This window comes from Macaca thibetana, chromosome 18 (genome assembly GCF_024542745.1).
Source record: "Macaca thibetana thibetana isolate TM-01 chromosome 18, ASM2454274v1, whole genome shotgun sequence".
NCBI classification, from domain to species: Eukaryota; Metazoa; Chordata; class Mammalia; order Primates; family Cercopithecidae; genus Macaca; species Macaca thibetana.
In genome coordinates, this window is record NC_065595.1 from 41,945,277 (window position 1) to 41,973,142 (window position 27,866).

Below are 27,866 nucleotides of genomic sequence, written 5' to 3' on the forward strand. Positions count from 1 at the left end.
AAGAAGCAAATGCCAAGTAAAGTAAGAACTAAACAATGATTCTATGATTTGGCAACAAGTGTATTGCAGGTTATTTTAGGAAGGGCAGATTTAAGCAGGTTTGGTAAATAGTTGAAGAAGTTCTCAGAATTACATAGGAGAACCAGCTGCTGAGATGAAATTAGAGACTTATAGCCATGGGCAGTAGGGTACAGTAGAAAAGAAAAAGGTGTCAGACTTAGAACAATATTATAAGACCTGCTTCTAGAGCAGCTTATGCTGTTAAATCACAGAGTGACCTTAAGCAAGTCACTAACACTCACTAAGGTCTTTGAGTCCTCGTCAGCCACAGTGGGGGTCTTTGTCTCTCCTGCCAATGAGATGCAAGGTTGTTATTTAGAGGACTTCATGCATGGAAGTCAGTGATGCATGCTGAGAGGATGCCGGGGCACTAGGAGGAGTGCAAAGGTAAAGCTGTAAAGGATGTAAGAGAATAGGACTTATATAAGAGAAGGTTGTGTAAGCATATGCTAAGAAGAAATAATGGAGAAAGAAAAAAAATTAAAGTAAAATTTAAAAAAAGGAAATGAAAAGACTAACACCAAAAACGAAAGTGCCCAATGAAACTATAAAGTCAACAGCAGTAGGAGTAAAATGCTGGCAAGTGGAGATACATTATGTGCAGAAGGGGTTCCTGTGTGTGTGTGTATACATATACACACAGACACACACATACATATACACACATACTATATGATATTATAAATGCATATTTATACATAATACTTAAGCATTCTATGCATTATACAGTATAAAAGATATATTCTATATCACATGTTAGATGTAATATATACTATAATATACTATAATTACATATTATATGTAATGCATAGGAGAATTAAATGAGATACACATAGTCATTCACACACATATCAATTGATTCATTAAAGTTGATAAGAAAATGCAATTGTCTATCACTAATACTACTTATCACATGTGATCTGGAGCCACTCCCTTAAAAACAAAGTCTCCATTTTCTAATTTTAAAAATGCATTTAGCTATTATGAGTACTAAGATATGCACACACACAAGCACACAAATACATGCACACCAAATAGAGTACCTGGCTTACCAACATTGTTTAATAAATAGCCTTAACTGCCATTTATAATTATCACTGTTACATAGTAAAAATATTTGGAGAAATTAATGGAAATTCAAAGTAATTAGGATAAGAGAGAAGAGTGGAAGGGATGTAAGAAGAATTAAGAGATGACAGTATAGAAAAGCAAGAAAAGAGCTTAATGAGTATTCCTGCAGAAGAGGAAAAGAAGACAGTATGTGCATATTGGGAAGTGGGAGGTATCATTTCATGGGAAGATTTGTGGGAACCAGTGACACCAGAGATAAGAGCAGAGGCCTAGGGAGAGATCACACTGTGAGAACCCTGATTATTAATTCTATTGGATATATCAAGGGACATATTTGAGGTAATTCAAAATCTAGGATGCAAGAAATTTGATATGAGCATTAGATGAGATGATAAATTGAATTTATTATAGAGAAGATATCAAAAGTAAAAAGGACCAATACTATTCAGAGAACTTTGTGATGATTCTACTGAATAGGCCAAGGCTAAAGACCCTGTTCACTAATATGAGGATGAAACAGTGCCTATGGGCAATTTTTGTTTAAGAACTAAAATGAGTTACAGCTGTGCAGAGGACATCTAAAGATCAACTACTGATGAAACTCAGGAAATCATTTAAGTAAAAGGTACAATCAAGTAAAAGATTTTAGATCTAGAGAATAAGTACCAATTGTATAAGGAACTCTGATAGCTTCTGGGGACAAAAAGGACACATCTATCCAGACTACACAAGAAAATAAAATAAGAAAAAGGGGACCAAGGACAAAAGACAGACTCTGCAACTTTGATGGGAAAAAAAATGTCCATGGAGTTGTAGCATCTGCTCAAATTAATACAGAAAAAATGCTCAGGGTGTTGTTAACATATTCACAACAGTGTCCCTTCCTTTAATAGGCATCTTTGAGACTGTCTCATTTTGGGTTCTGTGATAATCTCTAAGGATAAAACCCCATTCCAAATAATAACAAACGAGTATATAAATAAGATAATCCTTACATTTACGAACCTCACAGTGTACTAATACTGTACCACTAAAAACAGCTTCTGGGGTATTAAAGTATAGGAGGGAGGATAATGAGGATGAAGTGCAGGTTGTGAAATGAAAGAGGGAAAAAAGAGAGAGACAAACAAATGTAAGAACCCAAAGAGTCTGGCAATGGAGAGAGCACTCTCCTTTCTTTCCAAAGAGGTACTTGCTCTGAAGGCTAAGGATGAGGAACTAAGAAAACCCATCTATAGAAATCAATAGACAGTGTTGCAGTCTTGCCAATGCACCATAATGTTTCAGTCTTGTTGTCTGAGGTAGTACATGGAGTTCTTTGTCTCAGGACTAAGAAAATTAAAGAGCATGGACACCGGGTGAGGTAGGAGTGAAAGTTTAGTAAGAGAAGGAAGAAGCTCTCTGCAGTGAAGAGGGGGCCCAAGAAGGCTGCCCACTATGAGGTTGGGTCTGGGGTCTTTTATACTGGAAGAGGAGGAATGTGCTGACTGGTCTGCAGGCTGTCTTGAAGAAAGCACTACTCAGTTTGATCTGGGACCCTGGGTGGGGACCAATCAGGGGCTGAAGCGAAAGCTTGGGCCAAGACCTTGGCCTGTGACCATTAAGGGTCTTAAGTGAAAGGTTAGGCCAGACCCTTGACCTGGGACTAATCAGGGGCTGAAGTGAAAGCTTTGCCCAGAACCTTGGCCCAGGACCTATCAGGGGCTGAAGTGATGATTCAGAGAGGCTCGGCTTATAGTTTAAAGTATGCCCAAAAAAGAAAAGGAAGGGACCCACCAGAGCCCATTATGTACGTGCCCACAAAGGGAGAAGAGATTATCTCCTGGAAGCCCTCTGGTGACACAAAGGATAATGGCATTTCTATGTTGGGCCTTGTTTCTTTATCTGAGTGGGCTGGAGGTTTCTGTAAGTTTCCTTATCTGAGTGGGCTGGAGGTTCTTCTATCTATTTAGCTACCAGTGTGTTTCAGGCACAACCCCTGTGTAAGTCTATTCACTCAGATGTGAGGATGAGGCACTGACCCGTGTGTCAGGGGCTCTCTGGGAACGTTTTTCTTTCTGTCTACCTAAGGCAAGCTAGCAAACTCCTCTCAATAGCAGGTATAAACAAAATGAAAGCAACTGGACTAAAGTATATGGAACCGGGTAACAGAAAGAAAAGAGTAGAGGAATGGGTGAATCGTAAATCTCCTACACAATGGGAAGAGGTAGGAATACAGAATGTAAGATGTCTCATTTATACAGTTTACACAATCAACATTGGGGAATATGATTTTAAAAATAATTACACATCAGTGAATCAGGACAATTGATACCAGCACCAGACATAAGAACAACTGTGCTTAGTAGCTTTTACTTAGAATATTAGGTGAGAGTGTCTCATACAGCTCAGACACCATTCGTCATCTTATGTCCCACAAAGTCTGGAGCAGGTGTCACTTTATGATAAAATGTACATAATGGAGCCCGTCTGTCAAGACTCAAGCTCTACCTGACTAGCTGCGTGATCATGGGCAAGTTTTTTAACCCTTTTCTTCTTTACTTACCTCAGATGTAAAATGTGGAAAATAGTTGCAAAAAAAAGCACTTCGGATAATGTTCACAATTAGATTACCTGTGTAAAGAATATAAAATGCTTCCGACTTAGTAAATACTCCAAAAATATCAGCCATTCTTATTAGCATCATAAGTACCATAATAAATAGTTGGTTCAGAGGTGTAATAATGCCACCAAGGACTTAGTTCTTCATAACAATTTATCCTGCTAGTCTGGAGCTTAGCAAAATCTCCCTGTGGTCAAGGAAGCAGTAGTTCTAAAATTCATTTCTTCAAAAGATAATGGCCAAAAACCAGGATAAGAGTGGTAGTGTCTGATTACTTTCCAAATATAAATCAGAGGATACTCCTCCCCACCTTCTCTTGTTATTAGAGAAAATTGTATCTCCCAGAAACTTCTCAGATGACTCGCTCAGATGCTTCTCTTTGCCTAGATATGACTTATCAATCATTCTTAGTTATTAAGGAGGTCCGGACAGCAAAAATTTGGCATTTTCAGCACCATTTTGGAAGAGGGACTTTTTCATTAAGAAGTAGAGAAGATGTAAATGATTTTTAAATTGATAAGCATCAATGTCTACAATATTTTGAAATATAAAGCAAAAGTCTTTTATCATAACTATTATTGATTTTTAAGAATTTGATAAGATTCTTAAATAAGTTCATGTTGAATTTGAAAGAAACCTACAAATGTGATGAGTAAAAACAGAGGTTGTACTGAGTGAAGAGGATATTTCAAGCTACAGAAATATACAGAGAGAACAGATCAAACAAAGGTGAGGGGAAAAACAAGGAAAAATAAGGGAAATTTGTGTAGATAGGGTGAAGGTTAAAAAAAAGAAAAGATAAAAAAAGGTGAAGTCATTATCTATGAAGAGCTTAGAGAACCCAATCATAGTGCAACAGAGCAATGTTGGATTGGAGATAAGAACTTATTAGGTTAAAATATTGATAAAATTATTTATTTATGGTTGGAAGAAAAACCTATGCAGTAAAATATAAAATTATAGATTCATACTAGAAAATCTATTTGAGAAATTTAAAAAATCATCAAAAATCAAATATGTTGTTGATGAAGCAAAAGTGTTGTTAATTTTATGGCATTGTAAAAATCTCAGAAGGAACATAAAGAATGATTTTGAATGGATTTCTTGCAGTTGTATGTGGAAAAAAAGTGAAATTCCCAGGACATTAAAATAAAATAGATTAACAATTATATTTTATGGCAGTAAAGATTAGAGACTGGGACAACAAATACTAATAAAAATTCTAGAAACTCTGAAAAGGCTAAATGTTGGATCAAAAAGAGGTAGAATATTTCTGATTATTGGTCCCAATATAAGTCAGGTGACATACAACAAGAGGAAAATGGGATAGGCATTTATTTACAAGCAGCCAGCTTTTATTTGGTAGATAATTTTCTCATTAATATTTCATAAATATAAAGTGTGTCAGAGGAGCTGGTGTGAAATGTTCCAAATCTGTGTGTGTATGCTGGTCTGAAAATTTCATAGGACCTTTTATTGTATATCTGTAGACCCTCTCAAAAAAAAAATACATTTGATAAAAGTACAGTGAACATATTTTGGAAGGAGCTATGTGGCATAAGCTAGAATGAGATATAGTTTATGTACAGTGCATTAGAACAGAGATAGGAGTAAAGCTGTTCCTCAACCTCAGCAGAATTGAGATTTTGGAACAGATAATTCTTTGTTGTAGGGAGCATTCTGTGTATTATGGTGTGCGTAGTAGCATTCCTGTTCCTTACACATTGGATATCACCACTTCCTGGCTGTGGCAAACAAAAATGTCTCCAGATATTTTCAAATGTCATTTGGGGAGCAAAATTACTCCCAGATGAGAATCACTGGGATAGAGGAAAAAGGCTACCATATAATAAAGATAAAGTGAAGAAGAAAGTAAAGAGGAGCGGGGGAAAAAATCCCAAATACTGTAACAGCAAAATGAATAGAAAAGAAGGAATGATGAATACAGAGAAGAGGAATAAGAAGAAAGAAGAAAATAAGGAAAATGAAGAAGGAATATGGTAATCTCAGAGAAAAAGGACTTGAGAGAAAATATGGTGTATGTAATAAATGAGAACTTCTTGAAAATATTTTTAAAGTAAAGTTGTAAAGAAAATTTGAGAAATAAAACAAAGGATAAAAGATAAAAATGAAATTTATATTAGGATATTAAATAATATCATTGTGTGCGGTAGGCATGGAGTATGTTTTCTTTTTTTAACATGTATTATGCCTCCATTAGGTTTTAGGTCAGATTATAAAGGGGAAATTTACTACATATGGTCCTGTGAAATATTGGGATAAATTTAGAAAACATCTTAGGGATCACCTATAGGAGAAAAAGGATAAAGCATAATATTTAGGTTTATTTAATATTTAATACTTGGGATTTTACCTTGAATATGAAAGAGAAAAATAACTAAGATTCTCCTTATCCCTGATAAAGTATAACTATCCCCCATAAGAAAAAGTAGTGGAAGACTTAAAGGTTTTTAAAGGGTTGAGGGAAATAGAAGAAACTGAACAAAGCACAGATACCACATGTAATGTATAATCACTGCTGGATCCAGCCAAAGTCTGGAAAGACTGTAGCCATCCATTAGAAGACAAGTATTTGGTTTCCAAAGGTAGCTTAATTTAAAAACTATGCCTAAATTCAAGTAGGAAAAATTATTTTAAAAACAGAAAGTGGTCAAGTCCTCATTACAAGAAAAGAGGAAGATGAACTATCTTTGGGGCAGACTATCTGTGAACCACTGATGCACCTATGTGAGTAAGAATCTGGAAGGAGCCAGAATGGTGAACTATTACTGCAAAAGCATAGGTGAGATAGGTGAAGAGAAGCAGTAACTTTGAGAGTATTGTGCTATAAAAAAAATTGATATGCAATGACTGTGGAGGTTTTGCTGGTTTCCTTCAATGAAAGAAAAGCTGTAAATATGAATAATAGGTAAATATCCTGTGTAACAAAAATAAACTTATGAGAATCAAATGAGAAAAAGGATATAGAAGTGTGCTAAGTTGAAGGTATGATTCGAAAAGGAGATATGTTGTCATCTGGAACTCTAAACTCTCTCTTGTGAACTCTTAAAACATTATTTTTCACACCTGCAAGACATACATGACACATACAGGTGTCTCGTGAGGCAGGAAAAGACAGGATGAACAGGCCTCGAGATTTCCAGTGACCCTCTGTCTACAAGGCCACATAAAAAGGTACAAAAGAAATGAAATGCCTGAGAATGTCTCATCATCCATAAATTTCTGCACACATATACAGAGGTATAATTATTAATGATAACACTAACAAGTAGTGTTAATCTCATAATCCTCCACAAACCAGATGAAATGACTTTTGGAGGTCACAGATTGGTTTCTTATCACTGTTGTCTTGTATTTCTGAAGACAGTTCTCCAAACTAACACTAATATAGACAGAATTTTCCAAGGCACCTAGATTATAACCTCCCAGTAAACAGAAATATCATATCATTTACCTTATCATCACTATTGCAGACTACCGCTATACTAAGCATGCCTTGGGTATTCAAATATTAAATTTAATATTAATTTAATATATAATATTAGTATTAAAATATTAGACTGAAATGAGTGCAATTAAGCGGATCAGAAGAAATACACATAATGAAAATTGAAACAATGTGTTGATCCACAAGAATTATAGTTTTGCAGCGGCAATGGATTAAAAATAATTGTGCATGAACTTAATATTCTCAGCAATGTAGAGAAAGTGAACCACAGGTAAACACTATGGTAAACACTATAGTGAAACAGTACTACTAAACTCCTTTCCCTGTCATTCAATGACTCTTACACTGTGGTTATATGTTCTCCTCTCAATATAATCTTTCATTTCACAACTTGAGTATTCTCTTTCAATCAAAGTTGACTCTCCCCTCATACTTTGCACTAGTTTTATCTGGCATTAGCTCTTGCTTGCAATGCCTTTCTGAGTACATGTATACAAATCTACTTGTCTTTCCAGGGAGGTCACTGACACCACTATCTACATCCAGGTTTTGTAACCTCCTCTAACTCTCAGATGTCTATAGCATGTTTAGTCACATACATATTCATTAAATACTGTATTATTCTCTTCCCCGTGTTTCAATGTAGCCTTCCCTACTTGATTAGAAGGTACTTGAGGATAATGTCCTCTTTATTACAGCACAAGACTACTATTTAATAAAATTGTATTAATTAATTGATTGCTAGGTCCAAATTTTAAAAGGTGTAATGAATTATAACACCTTATTCTTCAGATAAAATCTACCTTTAACTAGAAAATTTAATCTTAAGAAGTGTACAAGTAGAGATTTTGACTCATGTATTTTGGTGATGAATATTCTGGGACGATTCTAGTTTTTTAACATAAGAAAAAATGAAAGAAAGCATAGGCAAACCGTGTTTTGGATCTTTCCTCTTTTTATCACATAGAAAGAGTTGGCTGGCAGCGCTCAGAATCCTAGAGTCTGAGTATATTGTAAATACAGTCTAAAGGGCACCCAAAGGATTCTCATATTAAAATGGAGAGTGTATTTTTTTTTTTTTTAAAGAACCATGCTCCCATAGCCTTCTATTGGAGTCTTCCACAGGGGTTGATAAAAGATTGTCATTAGTCCTAGAACCAGAGAATTTGAAATAGGGAGCAAAAAACCACAGGGCTAGTACAGTTGGATTTGGATCTACAGGTGTTGGTGAAAATCTCAGGTATCTTCATGGTTGATATAAAATGAGCTCTATCTGTCTATGTCTATGTCTATGTCTCTATCTATCTATCTATCTAATCTACATATCTATTGAATTGTGGAAGTAATATGTTGAAATAATTGAGTGAAGACACTTCAAATTTGAAATTTCAAATGCAATTGCAGTCCTGTCAAGAACTTAGCATATGAGTGGACTGAACCACAACATAATATTCGTGGAAAAATTATAGAAGGAAGTCTCAGTTTATTTCTGTTTACCTGTCTTGTGTCCCAGTTTATCAACTCATTAACAATTCTCCTAACATTTGTGTTGGGGCTACTGTAAAATCCAACACTAACATTCTTTTTGTCACTTCTTTCTGGACAAAGCTAAGAAATTTGCCTGTAGACCAGGAATATAGCATCTGTCATATTGTTCCCTTTTTCTTACCCCAGATTCTATATATTGTGGCCCCAAACTCCATGGAAAGAGCTTTCCAACTCACTGCTCCCTGCTTGCAAGCAATGGTGCATACTGTTCATGATCAAATGGAAGTTTTATTTGTTGCACAATAGTGCAATAGTGCAATAGGTTGTTTTGAAATATGATTTCGGTAGAGTTGAGCATTCTTAGCTGTCTTCAACACACTGGGTAATCACACCATTGCTCAGTAGGCTAAATTATTTTAAACCTTTCAAAAAAATCACTTCTCTGCTATCTGCAGGTTTTCCAGGAACAATCTCCATGAAAACGACTCCTAATTTAAAGGAAACTAAGGCATTCCTCACTACTGACAAGGAAAATGGCTCTTTTTGGCCAAATCATAGAAATGAGCTTTCTTAAGTACATCGCACCTTTAAAAGCTGACATTATTGCCGCAAAGCCTGAATGGTATCTTGTCAGCATGGAATAACCAGACTGGGCCAAGTTGTCATTTTTGACAGGTCAGTGTAATGAGCAAAAGAACGCTGAGTTTGTCTAAAAGTTTTCACTTGCATCAGCAGGGTAGAGCTGTTCGAGGCGATAACAGCCCTACGTATATGACTCATTAAATGTGTCACATTATCAAACGTTGTGTCCCACACTATCACAGCCACCACATTTATGCTTTGTTTCCTCCCCCAAGTACCCCCCAGAAGTCTTTATATTTCTAATTTAAAAAGAGTACACATTGCAGAGATATCAGACCCTGGATATTAGCTGTGTGTGATTAGATGAATGCCAAACGTTCAGTTCCTTTCAAAACACATCACAGAGATAAATACTAACCTAACTCAATGTAGATTTCTCTCTGGACATTTCTCCCCTATTTTCTGGAATTTCTCTGGTAACATTTTTGCCATTAAGAAAAGAGGGGCAGAGAACTAATAAAAGGAACAAATAGGAATTGGGTAAAATTGACATCTGATGGCCCTTCTGAATTACTGGTGACAGTTGATATAGAGGGTGCCTATTTACCCATGCCAAGGAACCTACACAAAGAGTTACCTTTTGGATAGGAAGCACAAATGCAGAGATGTGAGATCACCTGAATTCAGACTTGTCAATAGATAGCAAAGCTTGAGGGTTCAGCTTCTTCCAGTGTACCAGCTAGCTGCGATGCCCTCTCTTAATCAGATGCATCAAACAACAGAAAACATTTTTCCCCACTTCAGAAAAACTCACTTAATGTTCATGACTAATTAAATTCTTACTCTAGTCATGATTAATGTAACAAATAATTACAGCTTAGATCTAATATAGATAGAACTAATTGTTCTGCCCACAGTGCATCATGACTAACAATTAAACACAGCTTTTAAAGCATAAGGAAGAACTGAAGAGTGACCTTCACCTGGCTTGATAGCGTCTGTTCTCCTCATTTCTTGTTTCATGGAAAAAGGTTTTTATTTGTTTGTTTGTTCACATTTCTCTTTTATTTGATTTTAGGTAAGCCCTACTTCTTTACACTTCTTGCCACCGGTTCAACTTGTTGGCTGCTGGCGTTAGCAAGTGGATCACTATTAGAAAGTAGTAGAGGGAGGTTATATCAACTGAAATTTCCCCAAGGCTCAAAGTGCAAAAGTGCCCTCCACATTGTCAAAGTGAAACATAACAGGGAACTGTCAAAGCTCAGACAGCAAAGTAGCAAATCTGGGCCATGTGTCTGTCTGCTTTGGTACCAGTAAGTCCCATCCCAAGAGAATTTTTTTTTCTTTTATTCTGCAGCCCTAAAGTGGAAGGGACTGCAGCTGAGTTGCTGGAGAGACTCTGAATATACAGTCCACCACTGCAAGCATTCACAGAACCTTTTGGGGATTCTCACGCTGTGGATTTAAAAAAAAGTTCCTGGTTTTATTAAATATCCGATAGTATTAGAATTGATAACTTCCCCACATACTTTGGCAAATAGGGGGTGCATTGAATGCTTTACTGAAGATCTGCTTACACAATTAGTGTATAAATATATATATCTATCAACTACTTTGGCTTTCCTTGACAATTACAAAATTCCTTTTTTTTCAAGGCATGTTTAAGCATAAGTTATCTATATGAACTAACACTGCATTCATTAAAATGGCCAGGGAAGGAAACCTCAGATACAACTGTGCTTCAAATAATATTTTTTAATATGCTATTACTAATATTTTTAAAATATACAAGGCCAGTTTCCTGACTTGGTAGAATCTAGTAGACAAATAGACTACTATTTTCCTGTTTAAGAAACTAAAGACATTTTGGATAGATTGGGGAGCCAGAAATAGAAAATTCTATTTGTACCATTTACATAATTAATCTGATACAATTCTTCTAAATATATTCACAGCTATGTAATAATTTATATTGTTTGAATATCTACCATGTAACCAGTTTTTGTTTAGTGATGGTGATTCAATAATTTCTACCTTTTTTATCTTCACTGGATAAAGTATATGTAATTCTAGACAGCATTCAGTTAAACTAAACTCCAACTCAGGCGATGCAGGGCAAAGTTACTCACATAGCGCAAAGCTAACACTGCAGACATCTGCCCTCCGCCACACTTTCAGTGCTTTGTTTTTCACAGTAAACTTTGCAATGACACATTTTTTCTTTAACCAATAATTTTTGGCTAAGTTCCTCTATACATTTTAGATAAATTCTGTCCCCAATAAGAACTAGTTTTGAAGAAACTGGTTGGATGCTAAAATTTAAGTGGTGATAATAATACTGCTAGTCAGATACAGATGTGTTGTGTTGATCTGAAAGTTCTTGGTTCATTCTTTTCAATGAATTCCACCTTTTCACTCCATGTATGAGTTCCTATTTCAATTACTTTCCAAGTCTTTCATTTCTTTTAGAATTGGTCTTACTCTAACCAATCTTACTACCCTTAAGCTCCAATAATTCATGTCAATAAGACTTGAAGGATGTGTTGTGTGGACAAAATGAATGAGGCGCTTCAAACTCAGAGACCGATATGTCTTGCCATCGTTGTACCTGCAGGGGGCAGAGCAGAGTGCCAGTGATCTAGGAGTGGCTGAAATATGTTCATAACCGATGAGTGGATGGATGAAAGAGTACTGCAGAAGGGAGTTTTGTGGTAGATATTTCCTGTGGCCCCTATGGTGCCCGTGAGTACCTTCCATGGTTAATTTTCTATGGCAACATTATTCTATGATAAGCACACAATTCCTCAGAAGCCCACAATTTTAGAAACTTTAGTACATAGATTGTCAAATTTAACAGGGTCATTGGATGGTTGCCACCGTTTTCAAATTTCCAAAGAGGATTGAATTTAAAAATAGACTCAGTATGTAATTTTTATAATTCAGCCTTTTCTGTATAAAATTTAAAAAATAATATAAATATTTACAGCCATTATTCAAACTTTTTAACCACCAAAGACACTCTCCTTATTTTATTTCCATATGAGCCTAAATATTTGAGACACCATCAGCAACTAATCAGAGCTTCTATCTAGTTTAAAAACACAAAGGTCATTCATTATTTGGACAGTAAAATGATATAATTTCAGCCTCAAGCAAATTGACTCAAATGTACTTATTCTTTGCAGCTTCATCATGAGTAAACATATGATTTTTGATAGACTTCTTGAAACATTGAAAATAACTCGTGAATAGGATCCTCACCCTATCCATTATGACCTTGCAAGAATTTGAAGGATTCAGGGGCTCTAGGTTAGGAACATAACTTGTAAAAGCATTACTTCACGTAAAGATGGTATTTTGTGTCAAATCTTTACATATATATATATAGCTTACACACACACACACACACACACACACACACACACACACAGAGAAAATATTTCTTGGCTGCCCGAAGTGTGAGATTTTCTATGACCCCTTTATTTTTATTCGGTGTAAGCTCCTTTAAATTACTACAGCCCGTAACAAAGACAAATTAAATTTACGCTGCTTTTAGACATTACTGAAGAAATTCTGTAATCTTCATTTCATTTGGAAGCAGATAAATAATATTTGTATCTTGACATATTTATCAGTTGTATGCTCATTTCAAGCTGGTTTTCTGGGAGACTTTAATTTATAGCTCCTATTATTTTGTTTTTCTTTTTAGATCTCAAAATGAATGTCATGCCCATGAAAACCACCAGACAGGAAACTAAAGTCTTGTGTTTATTCCAAGTCCCTAAATCACAATGGGACTGGAGGAATGTCATCCGTAGGAGCCTGGCTTTGTCAAAATATTTTAAGAAAATGGAAATCAGAGGTTTCAACAGCAGAACAGTTACTTTACAGTCACTTCATACCACAGGCTTTTGAAGACAGTAGAACCATGGCTACAACCTCAAAATGCTATTTAAAAAATATAATTCCTTTCTAACTTACAGAGTCTCTATTTCTTTCCTGAACTATTCTCCTTTGATCAGACCCACTGGTTTCACCCTTTGAATAAATTTTACAAGTTGCTGATCTGTTTCTTTGTTCAGAAAAAAACATTCTCTCCTTCCCTTCCATCCTTTCTGCATCTTTCTAGACTTTGAAGCTCAGTTCAGTTGTCCTCAGCTCTGCAACACTTTCCTCAACCACATCACACTCCTGACAGTGCCACTGTTTTATTAGAAGTTTCCACTCACAACTGCCAAGAGATCACATGAGGAATGTGTAAAGAATAATCATGTTTGGGCCCAACCCAGGCCAAATATCTTGGCTTGGAAAACTAGTTTCAATGAGTTTTAAATGTGTCACAGGTGAATACAAACAGAGTATCTCTTATTGAAGTTTATTGGGCCCGAAAGTGTTTCAATTTTTTTCTTTTTTTTTTGATTTTGAAATATTTGAATATGCCTAATGAAATATGTTAAGGACGCGGCACAAGTCCAAACACAAAATTCATTCTTGTTTCTAATACACCTTATACACATAGCCTGAATGCAATTTTATACAATATTTTAAAATAATTTTGTGCATGAAACAAAGTTTGTATACATTGAACCATCAGAAAGCAAAGATGTCGCTATCTTAGCCACTCGTGTGTACAATCTGTGATTGTATGGCATCACCTTGATTTCTGACTCTGAATTTATATGCCACCAGTAAGCCAGCATTTTCCTGTCCCTATTGATACATAAGTACTTAACAGTAAAATATATGACATGTCATTAGTACTGGGAAAAGATGATGTGTTCAGGGTAAATAAGCGGCACAGTAGCATCACCAGAATACCTGTATCAGTTGTTAAACAATAGCAACAACAAACAATGCCAGGCTTTCCAATCTCTACCTACAATATTGTACTTTGATTAAAAGTTTACTGTACATGGTCTTTTATGTTTTCAGGTGAAAAGGAACATCAGATTCAGGGACCAGGAAGTGGGTCTTCCAGTGATTAGGAAGAATTTTGCTGAATAGCTTTTTTAAATGTTTTCTCCAGAACCATCTGCCTCATTAACAGTATTTTTTGTTTGGAAGTCTCCCTTTGATTTTGTAAACTGACATAATTTCTTGTTCTGTTGTAAATGCATCCTTTCTAGCACTTCAATAAGCCCATCATACATTTTTACCATGTTGTCTATACGTACATTGTCTGTAGTGTTAGCAATGTTATCTTTATCATCACTGTTTTCATGATCACCTTGATTCAGAACCATTTTGTTTATTTCATCAACAGTCAATGAATGAACAACTGGAGCCTCATTATCAATCTAGAAAACTTCAATATCCACTTCCTTCTGACTGAGTGTCTCTGAAGATATATCTTGTGCATATGTAAGGAGGTCATATGTCATTTTTTTCTCAGTTGACATATGGAATCCTTCAAAGTCACTATCTTGTTTATTATCATCACTGAACATAATTGCACACCAGAGGTTGTGCCAGACATGTGCCAGTCACTGTGTTCTAAGTATTAGCAACAGCATATAGGGAATCTTGCTAAATTCCTTTTGAAAATCTTCCACACCCATACCTCTGTTCACTGCTGCTAACATGCTGTTCAAGAGAATGATTTTATATTTACTCTTCATTTATCTAAAGATACTCTAGTCACATGGATGAATTAAGAAAGTTACATTTGGGGAAAAGTACATGTCATAAACATTATTTTGATGAGAATTTCAGCTGGAGGATGAGCAAAACAGTTGTCAAGGAATAACAAAATCTTATAGTACTCATCCATTCTAGCTTCCCTGCAATGAGATAAGCCCTGGTACAAAATATGCATGAAACCAATCAGAAAGGATATCCCTGGTGATCTATGTCTTGTGATTAACAAAATAATAGAGTGGTAAGAAATTTACTCTTTGAAAACAGTATGGATGCAAACTTATTCTTATCACAGCAAGTTGACATTTATGTAAGCCTGCTACATTAGCATATCCTAGCACTGTTCCTCTTTAGCATCTTTAGTTCCTGGGGGAACTGTCTCATCAGCTGTACTCTATGTCTTTCTGGAGCTATAATACCAAACAGTGAGACTACATCAGCATTACAACTTTGTTGTTGTGTCAAATTTTTATCAGCAAACCTTGGCAAACCTATCAATGAACTTTTCCACTGCTTCATAATCAGCAGATGCTTTGTCTCCACAAACCTTTATAAATTTAATGCTGTGTCTTTTCTTGAATATCTACAACCAGCCTGTTGAATATTCATGGTTCCCTTCAACTTTCAGTTCATGATAGATGATAGATCTTTGCTTGTTTCATGATCAGCATACAATTACGTGGCATGTGTTCACTGCGATGCCAATGGATCCACTCTTTAATACACAATCAAGATCTTCATTTTCACTTTTTGCAGTGTTTTTCTACTTTTTTTCTTTTTTTTGTTATTTTTGAAATGGAGTTTTGCTGTTTTGCCCAGGCTAGAGTGCAATGGCATGATCTCAGCTCACCATAGCCTCCACCTCCCAGGTTCAAGCAATTCTCCTGCCTCAGCCTCCTAAGCATCTGGGATTACAGGCATGTGCCACCACGCCTGGGTAATTTTGTATTTTTAGTAGAGACAGGGTTTCTCCATGTTGGTCAGGCTGGTCTCAAACTCCTGACCCAGGTGATATCCCTGCCTCATCCTCCCAAAGTGCTGGGATTACAGGCATGAGCCACTGTGCCCAGCCTTTTCTATTTTTCATTAACTTCTGTTCTTCACTTTCAGCATAGAACTTCAACAGTTTATTCTTCTGCTTATTTAAGTCCCATATAGTGGTCATTCTGACACCATATTCTCCTGTAAGATATTTCACATTTACACTGCTCTCTGGTTTCTCCAAAAGCTTGACTTTCTAGGCTGTGGATAAATATAAATGCTTTCTCTTTTTCTTATCACTGTTAACCATAGGGGTATCTTCAGGCCTTTTTGACATTTCCAATGATATCTTCTTACCACAGAGCAGAGAACAAGCAAATGTATACAATAAGTAATATATGTAGGTGGGGCATTGCCCATGTGGGGCATTGTGGGGAACTTGCCATTGGTGCATACAGTCTATACACATGGCATTTATCCCCCTTTTTGGATATACTTTGTAGGGAAATAATGGGCATGCATGGAAAACATATGTTGCAGGTAAAGGAGGCTGGAAGAGTTTTTCTTCCCTTGAGGACACAATAAGCTGTGTGTTGTGCATCTGCATTTTGATTGATACTCATCATACGAGGTCAGGTGGGGAAATTTCCATCTATGGTGTCATTTTGACACAATTCATTTCTAATTCTAGAGTATTTTGGATTTTAGATTTTCAAATTAAGGATGCTCAAGCTGTACAATGCGTAGCTGAGATTGAATCACACTGATCCATACTAATTTTAGATGTGCCTATAAGTTGAGATAAGCAGATCTCAGCAATGATGTCCTACATAACCTAGGAAAAAGGAAAGTTCATCTGGGCAAAATGGTGTAAAGAATCTAGAGCTTTACTCCCTTTTCTCTTTTTCTCCCTATCCTTTTTTGTCCCTCTGTTTCCCTTTTTCTTCTCTAGCAGCACTGATGCACCAATAAGACCCTCTATTGCTACCCGAAAATACAATAGAAAAGTACTTAAAATTCAATATTCTATAAAATGTTTTCCAATTTTAAAATCTGGTGATTTATTTTTATATCTATAATGTAGTCACCAAATACTAAAAACTTAACAACAAATAAAAGTACAAAATACTGCCTGACAGCTGTGCTGATCCCACTCTCCATCAAGACCAGATAATCTCCTGCTTAGTGCCTAAACAGTTATCATTCTGTGTCCACATTACAAACTCATCAACAAAATTGTAGGATCTTCTGGGCAAATATAAGGTATGATTCCCCACATAAATCTTAAACACCAGTACATAATTTAAGTAGGCACTCAACTCTGATTGAAATGTTGATAAAAAATGCTAGAGACAATTGTGATTAACTTACTAATTGTGCTATTCTTTGCTTATTGTCTGTTCCTCAATATGAACCAATGGTTCTAAACCTTGTGTACATATTGGAAACACCTAGAGGGTTATAAAAAATACTCTATTACCCAATTATTTAAATGCAGAATCTTGGGTCCTGCTCTAAAACAAATGAATCTGAGCTCACATTTTAAAATGGTTTCCAAATAATGCTATATTCTTCAAATATCAAGACTGGCTAGAATATAGAGTGACAGATAGCTCTCAAATTTAATAATGCATTAGAGTCATCTGGAGGTCTATTAAAACACCAAGTTGCTTGGCTCCTTCCTCAGAGTTTCTAATTCAGTGGGTATCAGAATGCTACCTGAAATGATGAGGATTTTCAGGATGAGACCTGATAATTTGAATTTCTGACAAATTCACAGGTGATGATAAATGACATAGCTTGAATATTTGTCCTTTTCCAAATGTCATGTTAAATTGTAATTCCCAGTGATCGAGCTGGAGCCTTGTGGGAGGTGTTTGGATCATGGGGTAGATCCTTCATGAATCGTTTGGGTGATTCTCTTGGTAATAAGTGAGCTCTCACTCTGAGTTAACATGAGATCTGGTCATTTAAAAGTGTATGGCACCTCCTTCTCCAGTCTCACTCTCTTTTGCTCCTGCTTTCACTATGATATGTCTGTTTCCACTTTATCTTCCACCATGATTAAGTTTTTTGAGACCTCTCCAGAAGCCATGCAGATTTTGGCACCATGCTCCCTGTAAACCCTGCAGAACTATTAACCAATTTCTTTTTAAATTGCCCAGTCTCAGGTGTTTTTTATAGCAATGCTAGAATAGCCTAACACAGAAAACTGGTACCAAGGAGTAGGGCATTGCTATAAAGATAACCTGAAAACGTGGAAGCAACTTTAGAACTGGATAGCATAGAGATGTTGGAAGACTTTGGAGGGCTCAGAAAAAGAAAGGAAGATGAGGGAAAGTTTGCAACTTCCTAGAGACTTGTTAAATGGTTTGTGACCAAAATTCTTGTGGTAATATGAACAGTGAAGGCCAGGCTGATGAGGTCTCAGATGGATATGAAGAATTTTTTAGGAGCTGGAGCAAAGGTCCCTTTTGTTACAGCTTAGCAAAGAACTTGACTGCCTTATGTCTCTGCCCTAGGGATCTGTGGAACTTTAAACTTAAGAGTCATCATTTAGGGTATGTGGTGGAAGAAATTTCTAAGCAGGAAAGCATTCAAAAGGTGGCATGGCTGCTTCTAATAACCTATACTCATTCATGGGATCAAAGGAATGACTTAAAGTTGGAACTTATATTTGAAAGGGAAGCAGAGCATAAAAGTTTGGAAAATTCACAGTTTGGCCATGTGGCAAAGAATGAAGTTTTTTCAGGAGATGAATTCAAGCAGACTGTGGAGCAATCACTTGCTAGAGAGATTTGCATAACTAAAAAGGAGCCAAGTGCTGATAGCCAAGAAAATGAGAAAAAGCCTGCAAAAGCAATTAAGAGATCTAAGAGGCATCCCCTCTCATCACAGGCCTGGAGACCTAGGAAGAAATAATTGTTTTGAGGGCCAGGCCAAGGACCTCACTGTCCTGAACAGCCTCAGGACACTGCTCCCCATATCCTAGACATGTCAGATCCATCTGTGACTCCAAGGCCCCAGGTACACCTCGAGTTGCCACTTTGGAGAATGCAAGCCATATACCTTGCTGGATTCCAAATAATATAAGCCTGCAGGTGTACAGAGTGCAAGAGTGATGAATTTTTAGCAATCTTGGTCTAGATTTCAGAGAATGTATGGAAAAGCCTGAGTGTCCAGGCAGAAGCCTCTTGAAGGGGCAGAGCCCTTACAGAGAACCTCCACTAGGGCAGTGTAGAAGGGAAAATATGGGTTTGGAGTTGCCACATAGAATTGCCCCTGGGACACTGCCTGGTGGAACTTTGGGAAAAGGCCCACCATCTAATTGAGAATGATGGATCCCCCAGCAGCTTGCCCCCTGCTTCAGGAAAAGCTGCAGGCACTCAACTCCAGCCTGTGACAGTAGCTTCAGTGGCTGCACCCTGCAAAGCCACAGAGGTGAAGCTGTCCAAGGCCTTGGGAGCCCACCCCAGACAAGGTAATTTATTTTTTAAAAAATTCTCAGTTCCGGAGGCTGGGGAGTTCAATACAAAGATGCCAACATCTTGCATGAACCTTCTTGCTGTATCATCCTATGGTGGAAGGCAAGAAGGTAAGAGAGGGCAAGAGTGCAAAAAAGGGTCCAACTCACTTTTATAACAAACCCACTCTCATGATAATGATGATAATGACATTAATCTATTCATCTCTCATCACCTAATCACCTCTTTTAAATACATACATTTAGTATATATATATTTAGTATATTTGCATTTAGTATATGTAGAGAAAGAATGAAACAGAGAGAGACACAATCATATTCTGTTGCCCAATCTAGAGGTCAGTGGCATTATCATAGCTCACTGTAACCTTGAACTCTTAGACTCAAGAGATCTTTCTGCCTCATTGGGTCTCACATCTCAACATTGTTGCAATCTCAAAATTGAAAATTTAGTTTCTAACACATGATATTTGAGGGACAAATTCGAATCATACCATAAGGTCTTATGGTGATTTTATCTTTACTGTTTGGAGAACATCCAGATTTCTTTCTACAGGAACTAAAGCTTCTTACATTTCTCTAAGCAATGTACGACAGCTTTAGTCTCTTCACATTCTCTCCAAATTTTGTTATTTTCATTAAAAATTCATTACTGTTATCTTAAAAGGCATGAAGTTACCTCATTGTGATTTGATTTGCATTTTTCAAATGACTAATTATGATGGCATCTTTTCATGTGCCTGTTAGTCCTTTGTACAGATAGTCCCCAACTTTCAATGGTTTGATTTCTGATTTTTTGACTTTACACTGGTACAAAAGTGATATGCATGTAGTAAAAACTGTGCTTCAAGTATCATACAACCATTCAATTTTCCCTTTCAGTACAGTATTCAATAAACCACCTTAGATATTTAAAACTTTATTATAAAATAGGCTTTGTGTTAAATGATTTTGTGCAACTATATGTTAATGTAAAAGTTTTAAGTACATTTAAGGTAGGCTAGGCTCAACTGTGATGTTTGGTATATTAAATGCATTTTGACTTATGATATTTTCAATTTACAATGTATTTATTGGCCATTATCCCATCATAAGTTGACAAAAATCTAAATATCTCTTTGTATAAAAACAGTTCTTTTCAATTTCAATACCTTTGCCCATTTTTAATTTGGTTGTATGTCTTTTTGCTGTTGAGTTGTACAAGGTCTTTATGTGTTCTGGATGTTAAACCGTTATCAGACATATGACTACAAATATTTACTCCCATTCTGTGAGGTGCCTTTTACTTTCTTGATAATGTCTTTTGATGTACAAACGTTTTACATTTTGGTTAAGTCCAACTTATCTATTTCATATTTTGGTATCATATTTAAGAATTTATTGCCAAATTTAAGGTAATGAAAATTTACCTCTATTTTTCTTCTAAGAGTTTCATGGTTTTAGCTCTTCTGTGTAGCTTGTTGCTCCATTTGTATATGATTTGAGCTCGTTGTCCAATTTCATTATTTTGCAGGTGTATATTCAATCGTTCTAGTACCATTTGCTGAAGAGACTATTATTTACCTGATCGTATAATCTTGGTGCCCTTGTTAAAAATTATTTGGCTATAAATATCTGGGTTTCTTTCTGGTCTGCTAATTTTGTTTCACTGGTTAGGCCCATACGTTTGTCCTAAAGCCAGGACCACACTGTTTTGATTGCTGTAGTTTTGTAGTAAGTTTTGAAATTGGGAAGTATGACTCTTCCAACTTTACTCTTTGTTTTTAAATTTTTGTTTGGTCTATTCAGTACTACTTGAAATCTTATATGATTTGAGGATTGTATTTTTCAATTCTAAAAAAAAGAACATTGTAATTTTGATGGGGATTTCATTGAATCTGTAGATTGTTTTGGGTAGTTTTAACATTTTAATATGAAGTATTTGAATATATAAGTACAAAGTGTCTTTCTATTGATTTATATTTTCTTTAATTAATGCCTGCAGTTATTGTACTGTTCATTTTGTAATTTTTATTGTACAAGTATTTTACCTCCTCAGTTGAATTATTCTTAAGTATTTTATTATTTTGAGTGCTATTATAAATATAATTGTTTAGTTAAATTCCTTTTCAGATAGTTCATTGCTGCTGTATAGAAATATAACTGATTTTAGCATATTGATCTTAAATCTTGCAACTTTGCTGAATTTAGTTGGTCTAGTAGTTTATGTGTGTGTGTATGTGTGTGTTCTTTGTGATTTCCTATATATAGAATCCTGGTATCTGGGAATAGAGAAAGTTTTACTTCTTCCTTTCCAATTTGGAAACATTTTATTTCTTTATGTTGTCTAATTTCTCTGATGAGAATGTTCAGTACAATTTTGAGTAGCAGTGGTGAAATGGGAGTCATTATCTTGCCGACCTCAGTGAAAAATCTTTCCCTCTTTCACCATTGAAAATGATGCTAACTGTGGGTTTTTCATAATGTACTGTGTTATACTGAGAAAGTTTCTTCACTTTCTATATTTTTAAATGGTTGAAAAACAGTCAAAATAATATTTTGTGACATATGAACCTTATATGAAATAAAAAGTTCAATGTTCATACTACGTTTTTATTAGAACCTAGCCATGCTCATTCTTTTTCACAATGTATAAGGCCCCTCAGAGTTAAGTAGTTGTGACAGAGATGATACGGCCCACAAAACCAAAAATATTTGTTTACTTTCCTGGAAAATGTTTGCCAGCTCCTCGTCCAGCCTTTCCAGACCATAAGCTCTATGAAGGCAGGTACTTCTTCTTTTATTTAAACACTGAATCTCTGATACATCATACTTTTTACTGTCTAGTAAATAATACACACTTAATAAGGATTGTTTGAATTAATTGAATCATTCTAAAATCATTGAATCTGGGAAATCTTTAATTTTCTATTACCTACTAGTTCCTACTAGTCCCTATGTGGAACTTAAATAAGCAGAAGAAAACAACAAATAATTTAAAAAAATAGACATTTTATTGAATCAGCACCAGAGTTTAAGGTATAAAGAGGACCGGCATTACATGTATAAATGAAATTATATTTGTGCATGTGTATCTGTGTTTAAAGAGATACACTCATATACACTGTGCTTGGTACACAAGTAAGAATTTGATTTTTAGTTGATTTTCCTTCTTGGAGTTAAAATAACGAAAAACTCTAGCATGCTCTATATCATATCGAGTGGTATTATGTATTTTGATTCATATTTTTATGTAAAATTATCATAATCATGTCTGTTATAGGACTTTTGTGACTATTCCTTGAATAGCAAATATATAGCACCTAGCACAAAGCCTGGACAGAATAATATTGGAAAAGAAACAAAACTACGGATTCAGAATTTAAACATCACTTTGCCGATTTTACTAAATTTCTGAATGCAGGAATGAACAACTTTATATTGTAGATGGATATAACTTAAGATTCTGTCTCATGGATCATTTATCTCATGTCATTCAGGGTAGTGGGACATATTATAATTCTTTGAGGACAGGGGAATCATGTGATACTATAAACAGACAATGTTCCAATACCAAAGAGGGAGAAAGTTTCTGGCCATCCAACTAAGGGTGACCTTGTAATAATGAGTTAGAAACCTCAGTCTTTTGTAAAGGGTAGTATTAGCATGCCTGAGTCACTCTGTTTGTTCAGTACAACATGGAAATATTAGCTTGCCTCTATTTCTTTCAAAGATATGAAATCAGAATCAAATACCTGTGACCATTATTATTGTCAAAAATAACAAACATGTCAGACCCTATGTTAGAGATTGTGAAGTGATAGGAAAGACCGAGAAGGAAGAGAAAGACTGATGACTAGAGGCAGTTGACAGAGCATGATCGTTTGTGTGTGGTGGAGGGTGGTAGGGTACGCTTCCTCTCTCTGCCTCCACGTGGAGCTCAACATTCTTACACAGATAATGCTGGAAATCATGACTTTGTCTTTTCTCTTCCAGATGTCATGCCCCACAGATGTCTGGAAATGGGAATTTGCACCTCAACTTTTTATATTGAGAGACTTTTTAATCCTGCCTGGGCGTGATACCTGAATGTCTCCTGGTCCGTTCGGGACACATCTCTGCTTTATCAGTACAGTGTGGCCAATTACTTATGACAGTGGCCCCAAGCTGCTGAGCTGCGTTCTGAAGATCAATGCCAGGCACTGTTAGAACATTTACCAGTTCCATAGCAAAATTAGAAAAGGTAGAAATAACATAAATTATGTTCTATGTAAAGCTAAATGCCTTTGATTTAAAGATAGCCCTGTAACATGAAGTTATTTTCTCAATATTAAAATGTCCCTTTTGTTCACATCACAGAGGCAAAATAAAAAGTGGTCAAGACTCTGTGAGCACATATCCTCTCTTCTTTGCTTGCCTTCTTCTCTTAACATTCTGCTGGTCTGTAAAATAATTATTCTGGGAAAAAACGATTTAGACATAAGCTACCTTTGGCTGAAGTGGTCATAGTAGTGATGGAACATAATTTAGATTTTTTTTAATGGACAGAGTAAAAATAGGTAGAGAGAGAAGGTGATGTGAGATTTCCATATGGAATGAACAAGGTCAGAAAAGGTACGAAGAAGGCCTACGTTGGTAAAAGAGTGTGTGAGAAGAAAAGACATTCCATTTGAACAGAATTGAAGTCACATGAAGGGTGGAAAATAAAGCTGCAGAGGCAAGTTTGAGTCCAATTGTGAAGGAAAATGACTGCAGAATTTTGCACAAGGAGTGATGTGTTTGACAGAGCTCTTAGAAGATTATTTATCTGGAACTAGTGTTCAAAACTGTTACAGTGAATGCAATGTCAGGGAGGCCAGTTTCAACTCTAAGACAGAAGTCCTAACAAGCATAAGTATTATAATGAGCATAAGAAATCACCTAAGGGAGTACACAAGATAAATTCACAGGCCACCCCAAAAACCACTGCCCCCAAATATCTAGAGATTGGCCATATATAATTTATACATAGGGTCCCCAGGAGACAAAAGTTGAAATTTACAACAAGTAATGCAGGCAGACCCCATCCTGGGGCTATACTTGTAAGAATGATTGCCCCACTAGTGTATAAAGAGCCTCTAGGATATGTGTGTGTGCAAGAGTGTGTGTGTGTGTGTGGAGAGAGAGCGAGAGAGAGCGAGAGAGAGAGAGAGAGAGAGAAAGGAAGAGAAAGGAGAGACTTGGCTCTTAAATAAAAAGGAACAGTGAAACAGTGCACTTGGCAATACATGTCTAATGCAAAAATAATACACATTTTGTCTCCATTTGGACTGCACTTCCAGGTAGAGGTTGTGCTCAATGAAAATCAAGTTGAAAATGTTTCTCTGGTCCCATTTAAAAGGTTATACATAATGAGATTTCTGCCGTTGTGGGAAAGTTAAGAATTCTGGGTGACTTGCCAAATCTTTTGATCGCAAAGAGTGCTTTTAATACACATTGCAAAGCATTTGTCTTTGCAAGGTGTAAAATGCCAAAGCTCAGCTTCCTTTTTTAGTGTCTGATACTCTCCATAGCATCATTTATCTTAAATTTCCCAGCAGTGTTAACTCTTTAAGCTCTGTAGCAACAGAGTTATATGTAGATACACATGACTTCAGTCTAGGGATACGTAGAGTTACCTCTGCAGTTTTACCCACACTTGGGATTCAGAGACTATGACAAGCAGCAGAACAATTTGTCTTTTCAATTAATCAGTACTGTTGTTGAGCACCATATATGTTCTCAGGCCCTTTCTAAGAAACATGGCACATGATCAGTGCTCTCAGAAGAGGAAGTAAAGCCTATGATATTCATAGAATTTCCTAGAAGGGTATATAAGAGACTGGTAATATTGGATGCCTCTGATGAGATAAAGGGGAGGAAGGGAAAGACTCCTTTTCACTATTTAACCTTTAATACCATATGAGTTTATACAATTTGCTTCATTTACCTATTTAAAAATAAAATATAAAATGACAACTTAAAAGTTGATTTGAAGGTAAACATTTATCGGTAGGAAACAACTAAAATGCAACTTCAGAGTGTGTGCCAGATGTTGTTTAGTGTGACATAGATTCTAGGCCCTAGAAAAGGGAAGGAAGAAGAATGAAGACTGGAAATAATTAAGGGTGATTTATCCAGGTCTCTTGCACTGCTTGTAGATTATGAATGAGGTCATGCACACAGGGACCACAGTATTCAAAAAGTCCTGTCATTTTGGGTAGTCCACAAAGGTGACTCAAATATACTCACTAGCATCCTTCTGAAATCTCTGCCCTTGCCCTTTAGGGATGTGTTCTGCCCCACAGTTGGGGCAGAGCCTGGGCAGTGCTTTTTCTGTCCATCTTGCTCCTGCCTGGGGTGCATCTCCACCCACAACACTGCAAGATGTTTAAGCTAAGCGAACACCTCTGCAATTCACTCATTGCTCATCCTGCAAGTGTCACAGCAAAGAATGGCCTTCTAGAACTCCAGCTCTGTGCTACACTTTGTCACCTGGAGTTTCTCAGATTTCACAAGCCCTATCATGAAAACAATTTGTTAACCACCTCTGTACTGTCAATTACAGCTGGTCTGTTCTCTGCATAAGGCTGGTCATGGAATAAATACCAGGCTGTTCTCATCACTGTTCACTCTTTCCTGACCATCTTTTCAGAAGCCCACATATAAATTACTACCATGAATATGGTTTCATGCAAAAATATAACTGGATAGACCAGTTCACCATATATGCAAAACATACTTATATAGTTTCCCACAGTTTCACAAACACTTGTTATATTTTGTCTTTTTGATAATAGCCATTCTAACAGGTGTGAGGAAATATTTCATTGTAGTTTTAATTTGCATTTCCCTGATGATTAGGGATTTTCAGATGCATGGTTTGCAAATATGTTCTCCCAATCTGTGGGTTGTCTCTTCACTCTGGTGATTATTCCCTTTCCTATGCAGCAGCTTTTTAGTTTGCTATAATCCTTTGTCTATTTTTGCTTTTGTTGCCTGTACTTTGGGGTTCATACCCAAAAGCTCCCCCCTAAATTTTCCTTTAGTACTTTTACAGTTTTCAGGTCTTATATTCAAGTCTTTAATCTATCATGAGTTTTTTTTTATATGGTGTGAGATAAGGGTGTAATTTCATTCTTCTGCATGTGGATATCATGTTTTCCCAATACCATGTATTGCAAAGGCTTGAAGACTCATGGTGGGAATATAAATTAGTACAGCTATTATGGAAAACATCACAGTAGTCACTTCTTATGCATAAGTGTAAACAAACCTACTGCACTGCCAGTCATATAAAAGTCTAGCACATATGATTATGTACAGCACATAATACTTGATAATGATAATAAATTACTATGCTGCTAGTTTATAGAGTTACTATACTATAATTTTTATCATTATTTTAGAGTGTACTCCTGTTTATTTTTTGAAAGCTAACTCTAAAACAGCCTCAGCTATGTCCTTCAGAAGGCCTTAAGAGGAAGGCATTATTGTCATAGGAGATGACAGCTCCATGTATGTTATTGCCCCTGAAGACCTTTCAGTGGAAAAAGATGTAGAGGTGGAAGACAGTGATATTGATGATCCTGACCCTGCAAGCAGAGCATAAAAGTTTTAAAAATGTGTAGCCTGACAACACCATAGAAAAGAAAAACCCATTTTCTAGGGAGAAATTCAAGCCAGCTGCAGAAATTTGCATAGATAAATAATAGTCACCAAGATAATAGGAAAAATGCCTCCAGGGCATGTCAGAGAACTTCACAGCAGCCCTTCTCATCACAGGCCTGGAGGGAAAAATGCTTTCATGAACTGCCCCCAGGGCCCCCTTGCTCTGTGCAGCTCTGGGACATGGTGCCCTGCAGCTCAGTTGCTTTAGCTCCAGCCATGGCTAAAAGGGGCCAAGGTACAGCTCAGGCCATTGCTTCAGAGGGTGAAAGCCCTAAGCCTTGGCAGCTTCCATGTGGTGTTGGTCTTGTGGGTGCACAGAAGACAAGAATTGAGGTTTGGGAACCTCCACCTACATTTCAGAGGATGCATGGAAACACCTGGATGTCCAGACAGAAGTTTGCTGCAATGGTGGAGCCCTCATGGAGAACTGCTAGGGCAGTGTGAAAGGGAAATTTGGGGTTGGAGCCCCCACACAGAATGGTAGATCCACCGTTCTGCTTGCACTGTGCACCTGAAAAAGCTGCAAGCACTCAACACCAACCCGTGAAAAGCAGCTGGGAGTGGGGCTGTAGCCCACAAAATCACAAGGGCAGAGCTGCTCAAGGCCATGGAAGCCCACCTCTTGTATCAGTGTGACCTGGTTATGAGACATGGAGTCAAAAGAGATCATTTTGGAACTTTAAGGTTTAATTACTGCCCTGTTGGGTTTTGGACTTATATGGGGCCGGTGGCCCCTTTGCTTTGGCCAATTTCTCCCATTTGGAGTGGGTGTATTTGCCCAATGCCTATACCCACATTTTATCTAGGAAGTGACTCACTTGCTT

At 36.6% G+C, this 27,866-nt stretch overlaps 1 long non-coding RNA gene across 1 annotated transcript in view; it reads left to right on the plus strand.

The window, feature by feature from the left end:
- Positions 1–26,114, plus strand: part of LOC126940994 (uncharacterized) — a 139,217-nt gene extending 113,103 nt beyond the window's left edge. The window contains exon 5 of the long non-coding RNA XR_007721034.1: positions 23,350–26,114. This is a non-coding gene — a long non-coding RNA (uncharacterized LOC126940994). The remainder of the gene's footprint in view (positions 1–23,349) is intronic.
- The last annotated feature ends 1,752 nt before the right edge of the window (positions 26,115–27,866 follow it).